General features: G+C 36.3%; 1 long non-coding RNA gene across 1 annotated transcript; it reads left to right on the top strand.

Annotated features, from left to right (window-relative positions):
* The first annotated feature begins 5487 nt into the window (after nucleotides 1-5487).
* On the top strand, nucleotides 5488-14910 carry LOC128851317 (uncharacterized). Its single transcript, XR_008448655.1, has 3 exons — nucleotides 5488-5565; nucleotides 14040-14111; nucleotides 14188-14910. It is a non-coding gene; the product is annotated as an uncharacterized LOC128851317 (long non-coding RNA).
* Nucleotides 14911-17363: the final 2453 nt, after the last annotated feature.

The following is a 17363-nucleotide window of genomic DNA, read 5'->3' as shown; positions in this document are numbered from 1 at the left end:
CATAAGGCTTATAAAACACTTGAAATCCACTTTCTTAGCCTAATTTGAATGCAGAGCTTAAGAACAGAGCTGAAATGTTCTGTACCTATCCCAGTTCAACAAAACCATGGGATGGGATAAATTGAAACAGTATAAAGAGTGTGGGAAATATGTAAGCAGTTACCTCCTAGGCTGAAGTTTCACATAAATGTATTTCTTAAATGTATCTATCATCACACCCACAAACTGATCTCTCAGCATTTCAGGGTGCTGCTGCACAACACTACTTTGTCCAGAGGGTCACACTAACGGGTTTTCTTGACTTTGTGGTGGCTCACATGAAAAGGAAAATGCTGTGGGTAATTGCTGCTTCTCAGGAAGCCCTTTTTGCCCCTGTTGCTGGAAGCAAAGCAGGAGCTGCTGCATGCCTGCTTTTCTGGGACAAAGCCTGTCTGAACACAGCTGAAGCAGACAAGAGGGTGCTCTGAACTGCCCTGTCTTCATGTGAGATAGAAAGGAGCATCAGCCAAAGGTTACTGCGGGGTCCTGTCTCTAACCAAACCTGCACATGGAACATCTTTTCAGTTTCTTTGTCAACTTCATAGTATGGGAAGAACCATATATATATATATACAAACTATCTGTGCACTGCAGCACCAAAAATCATAGAAAGGAGACAGAGTATAACAGTATCTGTGTTATGCACCAAATCAAGAAGTGCTGAAGTATCTTTTATAAATACACTTCTTTGGGAACAGAATCTGCGGAATAGATTCTTTGAAAAAAGATTCAGACATATGCTCCCTCCTCTGCTAAGTGCCCTGAGAAACAAAGCTTCAGATGTCAGCAGAAAGTTAATATATAGAGTTGGGAAACCATAGAGAAAGGTTGTAGAACAAAATCCTTAAGGAGTTTGACCTTATACGAGCTTGTATAATGCTGCAATAGGAAAATGAAAAAAAATAAAGAGAAAGACAGAGAAACAACTAATATCTGTCCAAAAGGAAAGAGGAAAAAAATATCCTAAATTTGTTTAAACATTTGGTTTTTCTTTAAATAGGTTTTAAGAAAGGGAATCTTCACTTTCTCTCTAGATCCTGTATGAATACAGCAGGAGACCGAGAGAGAATGATTTGTCTTTCTTTTAGATTTTATTTTTGAAAGGTCCAGCCAAGTATTTGAATGATTTTGTCCTTCAGAGGTTTTGATCCAAAACTGTTTTACTGATTGCACAAAGACAAGTTGTGCATGGCTATTTTCCGGTGACCATGACCAAGAAATTAGAACACAACATACATCATTTGAAATGCTTGGTTTTTGGGCTTCTTCATTAGTCTTAAATGTCGGTACTTCCCTGGCCATACAAATTTTGGAACTTCACATGCCACAGCTGCTGCTCAAACTGGTCTAATGAATTGACAAAACCCATCTTCATGACCTTACTTTAAAATATCCTTCTTACATTTCAAGTCTGGATTCTTCGTTTGTGGCTCTTTCATTACTCCAGTTTTGCCCCTTACGCAGGTTGACACTGCACAGCCGCGAGCTCAGCCCATGTTTAGCCCATCTGACCACGGAAGTCTCAAGAATATCCTCTTTCTTGCAATTTTATTTAGTCAGATACAGATGCTCTGTGTATTCTCTGAGGCCTTTGCAGTCAGATGAGAGTCAGATTTGGATTTTGTGTGTTTGTTTGTTTGTTTTCAAGAACTTACGAAGTCAGACTGTTCTTTTCCCTGAAATGTATTTGTCCTGAACATGAAAGAAAGTGGGGAGAGGAGAAGTGTGCTGGCATGTTCTGAACTACTATATATTGCAGAACAGGCTTCCAGTTGTCAGCGTCTGCACCCTCTAGAAGTATGGTTTCAATTTTACTTTTGAAATCTGAGCCGAGCAATGTTGCCAACACATATTTTTCCCTGTCAAAACATTTCACTTATTCCTGAGTCTGTAGACAGCTTTTAGGTTACATCTTTTCCCCAATCTTATTGAAACAGGATCTTCATTTCTTTTGAAATCATTTTTCATTAGTGTGGGAGCAAAAAGTAGATACTACAGCTGATAAGTGGCAGCACCTGGCTTAAAGATGTTCCATCAGCTCTTAGTTTCTGTGTGATCACTTCTCATAATTGGAGGATGAAAACCAAAACAGCAGTCATATTCAAATCAGGATAGGTGAAGACATTATCTTTCTTCTTCCACTATGCTGTTAACAATACCTGTGCTCCTTTTTGTTCCACTGAGCTGACAGAACATGCAAAAAGCAGAATTAAGGGTTTAGATGCTGCCTCAGCAAAAGAGTTTTTGATTAATTTGGTCATGATTAGGCTGGTCACTGATTAATTAGACTGAAATTATCTTAAAAGCCACAATTTTCTTGTGGTTTTGAATGACTTGTAAACTTATTGCCTTGTTTGTAGTAGTCTTAATTGTTTTCAAACGTATATACGCATTTCAGTCCAGTGGATTCATGCAAAAGATTGCTTCAGCTGTCTGCTTTTCACTAGCTATTTTTCATGGCACGTGGCAAAGCCATATGAACTATATGGTGTGATTCCTGATTCCTAACTAGATGTCTGGCAAGACAATGAAAAATAATTGGATGCTGACAATCAATGCAATTTCACAAAAAAAAAAAAAAAATCAGATAAGAAATTATTTGTGTTTGAAGTAGCGTGTGTTCTGGGAAGAGCATGACTGAGAATTTTTAACCTTTAGCAGTGAATAACAATTCCCCTAATAACTACAAAACAAAATTTCTTACAATAAAGCACAAACATACTCCGAAACACTTCTTTAATTGTTTATCAGCTGTATTTGTTGCTTCATTCATATCTCTGGCACAAACATACTCCGAATCACTTTTTTAATTGTTTATCAGCTGTATTTGTTGCTTCATTCATATCTCTGGCTGAAAGCCATCAATAGTTCAAATGCCAAACTCCCCAGTACTCTGATTTTAATCACTTGCTTAACATCACACTGTAAAGGAGGAGCAGATCTGAGCAGCACAGAGGGAAGATGACACACTCTTCAAATCTTCAGCTTTTATTTCTAGCCCAGTTCTCTAACAAGATGAGGCTCAACAGCTGTACTATTTGCAAGTCTGTGCATCAGCAACAGATTAACAAGCTGATAGAAAATGTGGGTGGCAAGAGAGCCTGAGAACTCCTGTAGACCATTCTCTTTTTCCAAGGCATAATCAGTTCTCCCTGAAACGTTTCTCATCCACCTGAGTCTAGCTCTGTCTTAGTGGCTTACCATGGTGGCATTTTTTCCAAGCAATCTATTGCAGTGCTCCTTTTCTGTAGTATTAAAAAGATTTTATAGTACCAAATATGAACCTTCCTTGCTGCATTTTCAGTGTATTTCTTTCTTTCCTCCCCAGCTGGGATGTGATGTAAAATTTTTCTGTTCCTCTTTACTTTTTACCCTTTTAACATCAGACATTACATCCACCCTCAGGGCCTTCTTCCTTATTCAGATATTGCCACCTGTTGAGTCTTTCCTTGGAAGCTGCGTTGTAAAGACTGATTTTCTTCAAACATTCCATAATTATCTTAAAATGGAGAAAGTATTTCAGACTGTCTTATAGGCAATATTCCTACTTATTCACTCTAGTGTGTTGTCTTTCTTAATAAAAATTGTTATCGACAATAATCTATAGCTCTTTGTTTGCTACCTAGTTAGCTGTTCTTTAGCTTGTCTTTGGACAGCTGATTATTCTTCCCTAAATGTGGCACTTCACACCTGTCCCTGTTGCATTTTTAGTGAGCTCACTCTACTAACTTTTGAAACTGTTGACCAGTCTCAGCTGAATAGACTTCAGCTGGCAGAGCTCAGCTGACACACAGTAATTTCCTACTCATTTTGCAAGAATGGTCAGCTAGAAGAGGAATAACATCCCCATAGAGGGAAAGTTTATAGTGTGAACTTGATATTTCTTAGATGCCAGTGACGCAGTACGAAATGACTCTAAGACAAACGCAGCTTCATATAAACATTTGTTTTTCAATTACAGAACTGCAAGATTATTCTGTCCTCATGCTCTCATGTTAGGTAGCTACTTTGTGGGGTTTTCTTGTTCTACATCCATCAACAACTAGAGAACTTACTAAAGGGCTTCATGATCCTGTGTTAACATTGGTTGCAGTGCTTTGTCTTTTTTTTGGGTGATAAAGACTCCCAAAATTAACTTCAGAGTTCTTCCATTCAGCAGTTACTGTTAATGATTCAGTCAGAGGCTGTGGGCTGCAAAATCATGGCCAGTTCAGGAGACATCTGGTTAGAGAAAATTGTTTTCTGAAGTAGCTGATATCTTTAAAGGGAGACTGTGGGGGCATGATGTTACAGGATATATCTTTATCAGTAGCAGCAAAGAGTTAAATCCTCAGTTGCATTCATTTCACTAACAAACTTTCCATGGTGTTGCAGTATCATGAAAGCTCATTAAATATTGAAGTTCTGAATTAATAAAATACAGAATATCTCTGTGCTGCAGCCAGAACAGACAAGAATTTTTACTCCACAGTATTCTGGTCTTTGAGACAAAAATTGACACCTCCTGCTATGAGAAAAGAAATAGGTAATTTCTTTAAGTATAAACATTCTTAGAACACTGATAAAATGAAATTGCACATATTAAGAGCAGAGTAAAGACAGGAAAAGGATCACATTAAATATAAAGTGAACTGGAAAAATAAAGATCTGTTTGTGCATGACCACTATTCCCATTGGTTATTAAACCACACCAGAACTATATAGAAAAACAAAGACAGTAATTCAAGTGCTACAGTCAAATATTATGACATTCAGTGGTGATAGATACTAAAGACTATATAATCAATTTGATTGCCTTTTCGTAATTTCTATTGACTTTAAGAAAAAAAGAACATTACTGAGAAAAAGAATATGAAAATATTTTCCCACAGTTGAAAAGATATTGCATTTTATTTTGGGGGATATTTAGGCTTTTACTGGAAAAAATAAACACAGAAATCAGAAAGTATCGTATCGGGGAGTTGCCTTTTTTTGGATATCCTGACATGCTGATAAAAACGGAAGTCTCTGAGGAATTACAGACCATTCAAAACTGTTTCGCACTGGAATAAAGATTGATGATTAATTTCTGGCTATTTCTTATTCTTGACTGTCTAACCAGAAACATACAAGCCAACTGCAGTAAAAGAAAACTGAAGGAAAAATTGACTGACATATGATAGAAAGTTGATATGTATGATTTGGGGATTTTAGGTCTCTTTCTTCTATTTGAAATAAGAAGTTTAATCCCATGAGAATGTACAGGAAACAGAAGTGAGCAGGCTGAAATTTTTCTAGTCTACATTTTCTTTGACAGAAAGATACATTTTTGATTAAACAGAATCTTTTTTTCTTGGGAAGTGTCTGCCTTCATTTAAAATGTAACTTCCTTTTGTCTGAAAACAGAAATTCAAAACTCTCCTCTTTTATAGCATGAAAATGAAGCAAGGAATCTAATTTTGTTTAGGTTATTTTGTTGAAGAGTCAGAACATCAAGCCAAGCTTCTGCAGTTACTATCCCAGTTTTATCTGTGCTTGTCGTCTGAGGTAAGTAGTCTTATGCTGTTGAACTTTAAGAACACATCCCAAGTGATTTTATAGTAATACAAATAGGAGTACAAACATTAAAAAAAAAAAAAAAAAAAAAAAAAAAACAAGATGGGAAGTCAATTATTTTTAGCTTTTCAGGGTGAGTAATTTTTTTTAAACAAAAGATATTTTCCTGGGTTTGAGTGATAGAACTATGAAAAAAAAGAAAGTTTGAATCCATGTCAGCAGTACCACATCTACATAAAAATGACAAAACCTTACCTCATTTTTTTGATCTGGCTGTGTCAAAATTCACTTTTTGCACTTTCCTACTCTTCTCAGTGCACATAACAAATATCCTTGTAGGAACCCAACTGCTGACTTAATTTTACATTTGACCAGCTGACTATGATGGATATATCCCAGTTTTAGGAATCAAAAGTTACCTTTAAATTCAAAGATACTTATCCAACCATTAATGTATTTCTTTGATTCATATGTCTTTATTTTATTGTAACTCCACATTTTTTAAGTCTGTGAATGTCAGATGAATGAATGGATAAGAGAGCTAATGTGTATAATAAAATGTAACGTGTTGTGTATAGGTACTGATTGCACAACTTGTATCGGAAGGTTCATAAGTTTACCCAAGACAGTGGATCTCTGCTACCTTTTGCTTGCAAAAGGGGTCCTGAATTGGGCATGCCAGAGCGGACACCTGCCCAGTGCCCAAGACTGACTTCTAATGTTTACAAGAAAATGCTTTAACATGTTTCAGGGCACATCTCCTCCAAGGTATCTACCTATGCACCTATATTTGGAATAGGTGACTTCCATGAGCCATGCATGGCCATAATAGCAAGTATAGATAAATTAATGTTTTACATAAATGAAAAGCCTATATTCCCATAACAGGTCAAATTCTGCACTACAGAGATGAGTCACTGTCACGTAGACGATACAAACCATACACTAGTCACTAGAGATAGTTGGTGACATATACAGTAAAATCCTGCCTTGACTGTTGTCTCTTCTCATAAGTGTGTTTCTTGGTTATGTGCTCATCATAAATGCACCCTTCTTCTTTCTAATGTGAATGTTTTAGATTTAGTGAGGAATGGTTATCTTTCAAACCGAGAACATTCCCAGGGGTTCTGTCTCCATCTCCCTTCTAATTTTCTAAGAAGGAAATACATCTCCAGGTTGAGTGGCTCTTCTGTTTGAGATGGCATTTGTGCACATTTTTAAAGTATTTTCAAGCATTATCTTTCTTCACCTTACACATTATAAAAATGTAAGAGTATAATAATGTGTTCTGTTTCTATAGAGACCAAACATGGTACATTAACAACGCATGGGAGAATTTGTAGGGAAGGTTTATGCCAAATGACCTTTCTGCTTCCCCACATTTTCTATCCACTGCAAGGGTACTTGGCAAACAACTGGTTTCTACCTAAGCCTTGCCTTGAGGCAACATCCAAAAGATAATCCTTTTTTCTCTGCCATCTATGACCATACAGAACTTGAGACAATATCTGTTCCACCCTCCTCTTCCAAAACAGCGTCAGCTCTATATGGTTTCCTTACCTTTGTCCTAAAATGCCTCCAGTGGCGAGTGCTTACTAATTGAAATTAATTCCAATGCATCTTTCCCTTTGGCAATGCCTAATGTGAACACTTCTTGATGCAATGTCCTATTTACCTGGGGCTAGGAAAACATATTCTTTTTTCCATAAGTATTGAAGACTTTTGTATTGGTGTTCCATTTTCTTTTCCTTTTCTTTTTTTTAATACTTTTTTTTTTTTTTGCGGGTGGGAGGTATTTTGTTTTGCTTATTTTTGAGGATATTCACCACTTAAAGATTATGCAGTGAATAACCTGGATTTTACCATCTGTATATTGCTCATTGGTGTGTTGTAGATTTAACAAGAAGAGCTGAACAAATCCCAACAGAGTCAGAACACTTTCTCTTGCCCTTGGGCTGGAGATATGCCAGGACAATGCCTTTTATTGAAGAACAGTAATATAAAATGTATCACGTCTTTTAAACTGACTGACAAGTAGAATTTACCAAAATGGAAACCACATGTTTATAAAAATTTAAAACACAGAGGTGGCTGCACTAGCATCATACTCACATCTGGAAGCCACCATCTTTCACAGAGGCAGCTTTGTAAATCTTTTGTGGGGGCACCAACCTAAAATTCATTTTGCCTTGGCCAAACTACAATAAAATGCACTGAAAAACATATGGCTAATCTAGGAACATAATATAAAAAATAGACAGGGACAAGAACAAAAGGACAGGCAACAAATGGGACAGAAGAGAAAGCAAGTTGTGTCATTTCAGTGAAAACACGAGTGTACTTTTTTTCTTTTTCTTACAAACCCATTACCAGAACAGTATAACTGTCATAGAGCTTGTCTTTGTTCTGCATGCAAAGGTAGGCTGAGAGTGACTAGATGAAACTACACCTTTTGTACTCTAAAGAAATATTTCTTTTGTGTGTTCAAAACCACATTTCTTTATTGTCTGGAATAAGTTACTACATTTGTCCACCTGATAACACTTCAGAGAAGATCTGCGGGACCATGAGCAGGACTAATATCTGCCTTGTGCATAATTTGTGGAATTGCTAACTACATACAAGCTTTATTGCTGGTGGCACAGACAGCAGAATCACTGTGGCTTGACATTTGTACTCCAAAGGAACCTAGATAAATTTAAGGAGCAATACTGCTATTAGGTACTTCGCATAAAGGAGTGGTTCATTCCTGTGACTACCAGAATAGGAAATTCATTGACGTTCAGGTTGAACTCGGGGTAGGGTTTCCTGATCTGCACCAGAGGATTCTCTGACCCTCTGATTTAGAAAACAGGACTTAGGTATATAAGCACAAGGAGCAAAGGATATGTTATGTTTTCTCTTTGAGTCTCGGTTACTTTGCTGAAGAGAGTCCTGGTGTGGAAGCATCACCAGGAGGTAAATGCCATATGGGTTTGAGATCTCTAAAAGAGGAATGGATATATCAAATTCTGTGATACAGAATAGATTCATTTTTTTATAAGGAGTGCTGGCAAAGTCGAAGAGCTAAGCAGCAGGCCGGAAAAATGTTCTGCATACCTTTGACTGAGCGTGTTCCTCAGAAACATATCCCTCTCTTTACACAATAAGGAAGTGCTACTACCTTGAAATTTCAGCTTCAGAGTGAGAATCCAACAGAAGCAAGTTCCAGTAGCATCATGTGGCTCTTCACAGAGCTGAAGGTAGTTCTCTACGTAGCAAAAGGGCTTTAACTTTTCTGCTTTCTCAGCTGTTGGAGACATATTCCTGCCAAAAGGGCTAGCAGTTGGGAAACTGGGGGGCGAGGGGAAAGTAATATGCTCCTTTCAAACAGGTGCACTATGCCTGCAGCAAAGAGAAAGACACACGAGAAGAAGCATTTGCAAGAGGAGGCATTAGAATCAAAAGAGACCTGAGGGCAGAGACTGAAATATCTTTACAAAATGGCAGGCAGCCAGAAAGCTGGAGGGTGAGAGAACGACTGCGTTTTCTTATTTTTCACATTTTTTATTGAAAAAATTTGATTCTGATTTCAGCTACATGGTTACATATTGATGCTTAAAATGTGAAATCAGCTGTTGTTCAGAAGCTGATTTAACAAGCTACACAGGAATATATGCCAGCTTATCTAAGTTCAGAAATCAGGCACAGGTTTTCTGCCAGAAGAATTGAGAACCAAGAAACCATAACAAAACACATCCACACCAGCCAGTATATGTTGTTGATCAGACCCATATTAAAAATATTTTCTCAAAATATAACAGGAATATTTGCGGTTGTTTTTATTCAATTTAAAAGAACTCAGTTTGTATTTTACTGTACAAATCCTGCAATGCCTTTTAATAGATGACCCTGTTTCTGCCCTTATGTAAATCTGAGTTCTGCATGCCTGCAGTATTCTAAACATGAAGATAGATATATGTGTACAGGAACAATCAGATACTTCTGTCCAAGGATTACAAACATCCATGAGTTTGCAGGATGTACATGCAACCATCTGTGCCTTTCCTCGAAGTGCTTATCTGTGTTATCCGTCAGAAAATTAAGCCTATTCTTTGAGCTACACAGATACATATTTTTCACTCATATGTAATTGGTGTTTAGAAAATAAAAGCTGTTATTCTCAGTTCCTGTCTCTCAAACAATTTAACATTTTCAAAGAAAATATATACTTTATAAGTGAATCCAAGATCCCTCTAACTAAATATGTTCCATTTTTCTCACATCTTGAGAATTTTATTCTGCTTCTTCATTGACAAACATAATGGAAAAAGTGGCACAGCAAGAGCTCTGCTTATTATTTGCTTTGATAGATGTGACTGGGAGGAGATGCTCTAAGCTCCAAGTATCTCAGGTAGCCATTTTAAAAGGCAGTATTTACAGAGTGGCTCTCTGAGCTAGAGAAAAGTCTTACAAATCAAAACTCCTTTCAGATAAAATCCTGTCCAGTCAGTCCAGTTTATTTTGCTCTGACTTGGTGATGCAAAATAACTAATGTCACAGTTGCAATTTTTAGGTTAAAAATTTTATGTCTGTTCTCATTCCCTACAGTTTCAAATTCTTCACATTTTCTGACAATTCCTATGAAGGTTTTTAACACCGAATCAAATCTTTTTGTCATCTTATTGTCCAAATCTCATTGCCATAATATCATTACCTTTGGCAATCATGTCTGACAGTTCATGAAAATGCAGATTGCTATCAAACCTACAAGGAAGGAGCCCTCAGATACCAATGCATCCTTAGGGCAAGTAGTCAAACTAAAAAGTTTGTTGTTCTTCATGTGGTCACACCCCTTTGTCATTTTCCCAGCCTTTCCCTGCCCTGAGTTTTGTACACATTTAAGAAAAGATGAAATACAGAAAAATGAATATTATTTTTTTTAGAAGATTTTTTTTTTAGAAGATTTTTTTAGAAGATTTTTTTTGAAGCCTTGATTCTCAGTTTAGACGCACTCTAGGTAGGTGACCAATTAAACTAGCGATATCCATAGCTTTCCTCTTAAATGACATATTTCCTTGGTTTCACATCCTGTTATTTTTTTGAGGAATTCAAAATGACCAAATATTAAATAAGGTAAAATTAATGATGCTTTTAGATAGATGATCTGAAAAAAAATACAAATACAAATAAACAAAAATAAATGTGGATAGCTTCAAGGTTTAAAAAAATAGGAATATTTAAATCAAATAAGAATCATCTGTGTATATTACATAATTGCTAGTTATGGTTAGAGAAAAGCAGGATCCAAGGACCCCATTTGAATAATAAGAAAATAGTTGTCTGACAAGGTCTGCCCTGACATGACAAGAATGATGCCAAAGAAGATAAGACTATGAAATCTGTAACATACAGAGGAACTACAATACAGAAGTCCATCTCAACCCACATGGATTTCCCAATAGCTCTTTGTCTAAGGCTGAAATAGATCAGCTGGAATAAAGACAGATTCACTTCTACTAGTATTTTTCTACTCCCACAAGGGAAATATCTTCTACTCCTCACAAAAGTCAATTTTAAAAAAGGAACGGCACTTGATTTTTGTCCCTCGAAGACACATAAATACCGGTGACTGAAAATTGCATGCCTCGTCAGTCACCAACAGTGTGTAAACACCGTAAGTATAAGAAGATTCATTGGAGCATCAGTATAAGAAACATTTATGAGATGGAACTTATAAATCAGAAAGTCACTGAGGATCAAAGATAGTAGTTACTGATAAGTATCTGATTAAAAAAAACAAGATAATACTCTCATCTGTCATTTAATTGACTACGCTATGGTGCATTAAGCTTTCGATAAAGAGGGTTAGTTTTTGAGGGTTCTGCGTGTTTAGAGAAATTGTTGGAATCTTTGGCAAATGCAATACTGACCCAATGACTGTTTTGAGTCTATTGTTCCCTGGCATCTTTAAGTTTCCTAGGACATAAGTTAAAACAAATTAAGCTGAGAAGCAGAGAATGGAATAAGAAAAGGAGGTGAGAATAAAGATGAAAACACCAGAGACAGGTGAATGTCTACAATTATTTTAGTAATTAATTCCTTATTAGAAGCATGAATTTGCTCACAAAATAAAGCAGGCTTTCTTTTCTTATATAACAATTTTGCATTGTAAAGTAATGAGAGGGTTTCAGGAAAAAAACAACAAATAAGCAAATACTACAAAGCTGAAGCTACTGAGGTGATGAGATTGAAAGAAAAATTAGATTAATTATTACTAACTATTATATCATTGCATATATTCACGTTATTTGTACTTGACCAGAGGACAACAAGTTCTCCACAGTCATTAGCAAAAATATAGTAATGAGCTGAATTCCAGTTGCACATGTACAAAAATCAATCTGCTCCTTCTGGGATACAGAGGTTATGCCTCAACCCTGAACTTAATGTTGTGAAATGTGTTGCTGCACCATAAGAAGTTACATTGAGGTCTATCTACACACCCTCACAGAGTCTGGTCCTGGCCACCCCTCAAGAAGATCAGAGCTGATCCCATCTGCTTCATCATTTCTTAAATTGTTCGTCTCCCATCCAAATGCAAGCAGTAAGCTTTTCCATTCCTATTAATTCCTTTATTCTTATAAACTTCATTCCAATAGCGAATATTTGTTGTTGCAACCATAGTGATAATAGATAGTTACTGGAGTCTCTCACAAGTATTTTCAACAATGCTTTTAAAATATTTGACTTTATTAGGGTCTTTCTGTGGTAATGTTGTAGTGAAGGTAAGACACAGTATTGAAATAATTCTTGCATCACTTTCCAGTTATTGCATTAGCAACTGTTCTGTTTAAGACTATTCCAGAAGATACAAAGATAGATTGTTTTTCCATCTCAGCATTTCCCTGAGAAAATAAAGCTTCTTAGTATTTTCTTCAGAACTTCACTTGTGTTTAAGCTCTTCTGGGAAGACATCTACAGCACTTAACACACTCTGAGTGCAGTATAAATTACCAATATTTTGTTTTACATGACTGAAATAAGCAAGGGACTTTTCTTGAGGGCACATTGATACAGGCATAAAGGAGAATTTGCACAGCTTTCAGAGAAAATCCTTTTTGTTTTCACCTAACATAAAGAAAAATGGGAAAGCCAAATGTAGTGAGTAAAGAAAAGAATAAAAAGTATGAGCAATGATTTCTATTTTCCAATTAAAACTGACTAGAATAGATATCTATGAACCCAATGGGATTTTTGACTCAGATATGTAATCTAGTAATTTTAAAAAATTCTTATAATTTATATTTTAATATATTAGGCTCTCTTGCACATTTTGAGGCTTCCATATGTACGTATATGCACATATACTTGTACATGTGTATGATACACACATCTCACAAGCTGTCAAAAGCAGAACATATCTACTGATAAGTGGGGCAGAAGATCCAGCAAACAGCTTTACTATCTTCAAACAGGGCTGTTTGTGTATGACAGACCTCAAAACTAGTAAGCAAATTAATCAAATAAGTTCTCCAAGGAATCATTTCAACAAAATAGGTGTTTAACATGAAAAGATGAGCCAGAAATAGAAGGGAAAGAGGGGATCAAGAGCATTACTGAAAGGCTCCTCAGGATTAGTACTCTTTTAATTGGGCCCATGATAGGAAATCAGAGCAGAGATTTTGGGCTGTCTGGATGCGTAAGAAATTCTGGAGATGTAAAACCAATGGAGCATTAAAAGCTTTGTATTTTGGTAAGTATAGTGATGTGCAAAAACAGACAAAGGGGGCTGGGAGCATTCGCTAGAGCTGTGAGGTGGCTAAAGAAAAATACAGTAGAAAATTTTACAGCTAAGGTTTTAGCATGAATGGATTTAGGCTGGACTTCACTAGCCTCTTTTCAGTCTTCAGCACTGAATGCACTAGAACTTCTTTGCAACTCACTTTACCAAATGAATTTCTGTTTTCCCTTCTGACATGTACACTCAGCTGCCTGAATTTTCTTGAGTGAATAGACGAAGTCAAAAGCATCACATTAAAATATGTTTACTCTGCTATGAGTATTTGAAAATACAAAATCCGCAGATTAGAAAACCACAAAAACACAATATATTAAACCTTAAAGATGAGCAGCAACTCAGCAGTATTACACATATTACTCTCTTCAGATTTCTTATGGCATTTGATAGAAATAAGTATTGTTAAAATGTGGAGAAAATTAGTAGTTTAAAGTATAAAGAAAAAAATTAACCCATGAGGGGCAACTCAGTCTGGGAATTTGGCAGTTTTTGACTGGGAAGTGTGTAAAACAGATACCATGTAAAATGATAACTGCTCAGCATTCCGAAGCCCCTTAATTCCCAGTAAATTCCTTCTATGATAGAGGCAGAAAAATAATACTTTTTATAACTTTTATTTTGTTTCAGTGTAAAGGTAATCTTGATTATTTGTTTTGTTTTGTTTAAATTAAAATCTTTCTTTTAGATGTCTAGACTGACTGTAGTCCGGTATGGTAGCAAGAAAAGATTGTCATCTCGTTTATGACCTATGCAAAAGGTACTAAGTGGTTTCAATTTGTTTTTTCCTGGTCATACTTCAAAAGCAGCTGCCTCATACTGCTTTCTCACCCCAGGGAGAAAAAGTGCCTGAGGAGATCCCGTGGAAGCCAGTGGGACTACAAAAGCTTCCCAATGAATGGACCAATGCAGAAGAGGTACAGTCCTGAGCAGGTCTCAGATTTTCACTGAATCATTCTTCAGTCTTTTAGACGACAAACTTTTAAGAGAAGGAAAATGAAAACCTGAATGCAATAGTAGAAGAGCTTTGCTCTTTCCAGTGTTGTGAATGAATATTTGGATAAGCAGATATACGTCTCAGCTCTACTCTCACAACACTAATCCCCTGGTATTTCTGGAACCTGACTGCTGTCTGTTGGCACATTCCTTGGAACATAAAGTTGCAATTTATTTTCTTTATTACATAAAATAAAAATGTTTCCTCAGAATTTTCCTAGGCAGTTGCTTCTCCAAATATACAAAATGTATCAGCAACCTCCATGATCACCTGCTCAAAAACCATTGTCAAGATGTAAGTAGAGCTTAGCAGCTCCTAAGGGGTTAAACTTGCTATTCTGAGCTGAGCCAATTTCACTTTGTATGTTCTGCAGTGCAGTGAAAGTTAATTCATTCTAAAGCACAGAGCTTTCCAGCAACATTGTTAATATTATAATGTTCCTTTGCTGCACTGCCCTAGCTAGTTTATTAGAAGAGGAAAAAATACAGATGTGCTGACAAGCAGAGTTATACCTCTACCCACACTGGAAAAATATTTATTAAAATTACTTTAAATCATTCTTATGCAGAATTATAAGCTCCTTTACAATTCCAAAGTAGTTGTTTTGATTTTTAGGGGTATAGTTGATTACATTTGATATAGGTCGATTGTTTGTTTATTTTCTTTTAATAAAAAGGCATGCTGTTCTTACTGTGTGATGATAATTTTTCTCTTCTTTGAGGTGCAGCAGAATTTCCTGAATTAAATAGTAATTAGGTTAGATGTATGGTACATTTAAAGATATAGAAAAAATGAATATACCAAAATAATAACATAAGGACAGGTACTGTGGCTACTGTTTTGAACAACAGGAAAGAAAAACAATCCAATAGTTCTAGAGCAATTGCTGGGGAAAATACAAAACCTAGTTGATCCCACATGCAGTAGCTATAATGAAACAAACAAAACAAAACAAAACAAAAAAAAAACCAAAAATAAACCCCATGATATTTCTTTGCAGAATGGAGTGAAGGTTGACAGCACATTCAAAATCTAATGCATTTATTGGGCAGTCTCATTCCTATCTGAGCTCTAGCAGTCAGATAAAGGCAGAAACAGTTTATTACAATATACAAAGGGCTCTAAGAAAGTCATCTCGCTGGGTAAACTTTAGCAGTAGACAAGCTGAGAATAAAGGCATCAAGACAAGATTTAACACCTTTCCTCCCATTTCACTCAACACAACACTGAATACTAGTAGCTTTTGCATTATTTAAAGCTCACTTTTTTTCTGTATCTTGGTGCATATTTAGGTCCCCTTGAAGTACATGTGAAACTGTTGGATTTCAGACTCATTTCAAAGCCTCCTCCTGAGCTCTGAACACATTCAGAACAATGTCATCACTACAGCACCCATATATTCACAAATCCACACTAACATCCTATTGTACCCGACAAACTGTCAGGCTTACCTCCAAGACAGTGCCCCTTATGACTTCAAGTGGTTGAACTCTTAGTGAAGTTCACCACTGAGGAGAGAGGAGCACAACCCCTCTGCTTTTCAGAAGTCTGTGGGAAGTGAGAGTGTGCGCACTAATGCCATGGTTAGCAGGTGTGCTCTCCGCTCAGAAGTCATTCCAGCTGAGGTCACTGCCAAAATCAGTGCTGACTCCAATGGCCATGCTACCAAGCAACTGGAAGGGAAGATGATCCAGACTGGAGGAAACCCAGTGTAGTGGAAGGTACAGTAGCTGTGGCGACTCATTCTGTGGCTCAGTTCTCTTTTGACAGGCCTCCTGGTTGAAAGAAGTTTTACAGACATGCTTCTTTCTTAAATAATCACTGTTTGGAACATAATTCTTTGGGTTTTAAACATCAAAAGCACCCGAGGTCCTGTGCTTTAAGGCACACTTGTAAGATCATGTCTTCTTTTGTTTCAGATTTTGAAAGTTCAGCCAGCTGATTCGTTTTGACTTCTCAGGACACAAAGAAACAATGGGTAATTTCACTTAAGAAAAAGATCAATGGAGATTTTAAGAGCTTCTTATATCCATAAGCCACTCAACTGTCTTGATTTCAGAGTGGACATAAAATAAAAAGTAATAATAGTAAAAATCTAAAATTAAAAAAATTTAATACAAAAAAATGAGATTTTTTTACAAGTAAAATGTGACAAAAATCAGATGTTCTGTAGAATCCCCTTACACTCTTGCAAGAATTATTACTTCCCTGCAGTGGAGATAGGTTAATATTTTTTATCCTTAGGCGATTTTAAGCATGACCATAAAAACAAAGAAACAAGTGCAGGATTTAGAATTAGGAGTGTAAGTTGGTTAATTGCAAGAGGAAAACACGAGAAAGTGAATGAAGAGGACATCTTTAGAGGAAAAGATTGAGACAACAATACAGAATTTCATAAAGAAGCAAACATGAGATAAATCATATTGCCAAGAGATTAATAAAACAATAAGAAAATCCAGAAAGTCACACCTTAGTGGTGTGTCAAGTGGAAGATAGAGACTGCTGTCCATCACTCAAGTGGGACATTTAAATAAGAAGTTTAAAATACCACAGTTAAATTCCACTAAACTGAAGACCTATTTATTGCAATACTGAAAATCTTCTTGTGTTTTTAAGCGACTGTTGAGGTGTCTTAGGGCTGACTTTCTTTTTTATCATTTTTATGAATTCTTAGCATTATCTAAGTGCAGGGCACTAACCCTGAAATGACTCAGTAGGTAAAATTATCTGCCTTGCATGTATCATAGAGAACATTGATTTGAACATTATATATATATATGATCCAAGCTGGATATTTCTCAAACCAATAAGCAGAGATAAAAATAAATTTGACTAAGAAATATCCATATGGAGTCAACCTTGGTGAATAACTGTGAAATGCTAATTAAAAAAGTGCTTAATGAAGGAACAATCACAGACATGGAAAGGCACATATGGCTACCTGTAAAGAGCGAATTTACTGTTTTGTCTGCCTTAAACATTTATATTGATGGCCTCGTCTCTGGTGATGGGTGC

The sequence above is a fragment of the Cuculus canorus genome, chromosome 2 (genome assembly GCF_017976375.1).
Source record: "Cuculus canorus isolate bCucCan1 chromosome 2, bCucCan1.pri, whole genome shotgun sequence".
Lineage (NCBI taxonomy): Eukaryota > Metazoa > Chordata > Aves > Cuculiformes > Cuculidae > Cuculus > Cuculus canorus.
The sequence above is the reverse complement of the archived record's forward strand: the minus strand, read 5'-3'. Positions and strand labels throughout refer to the sequence as shown.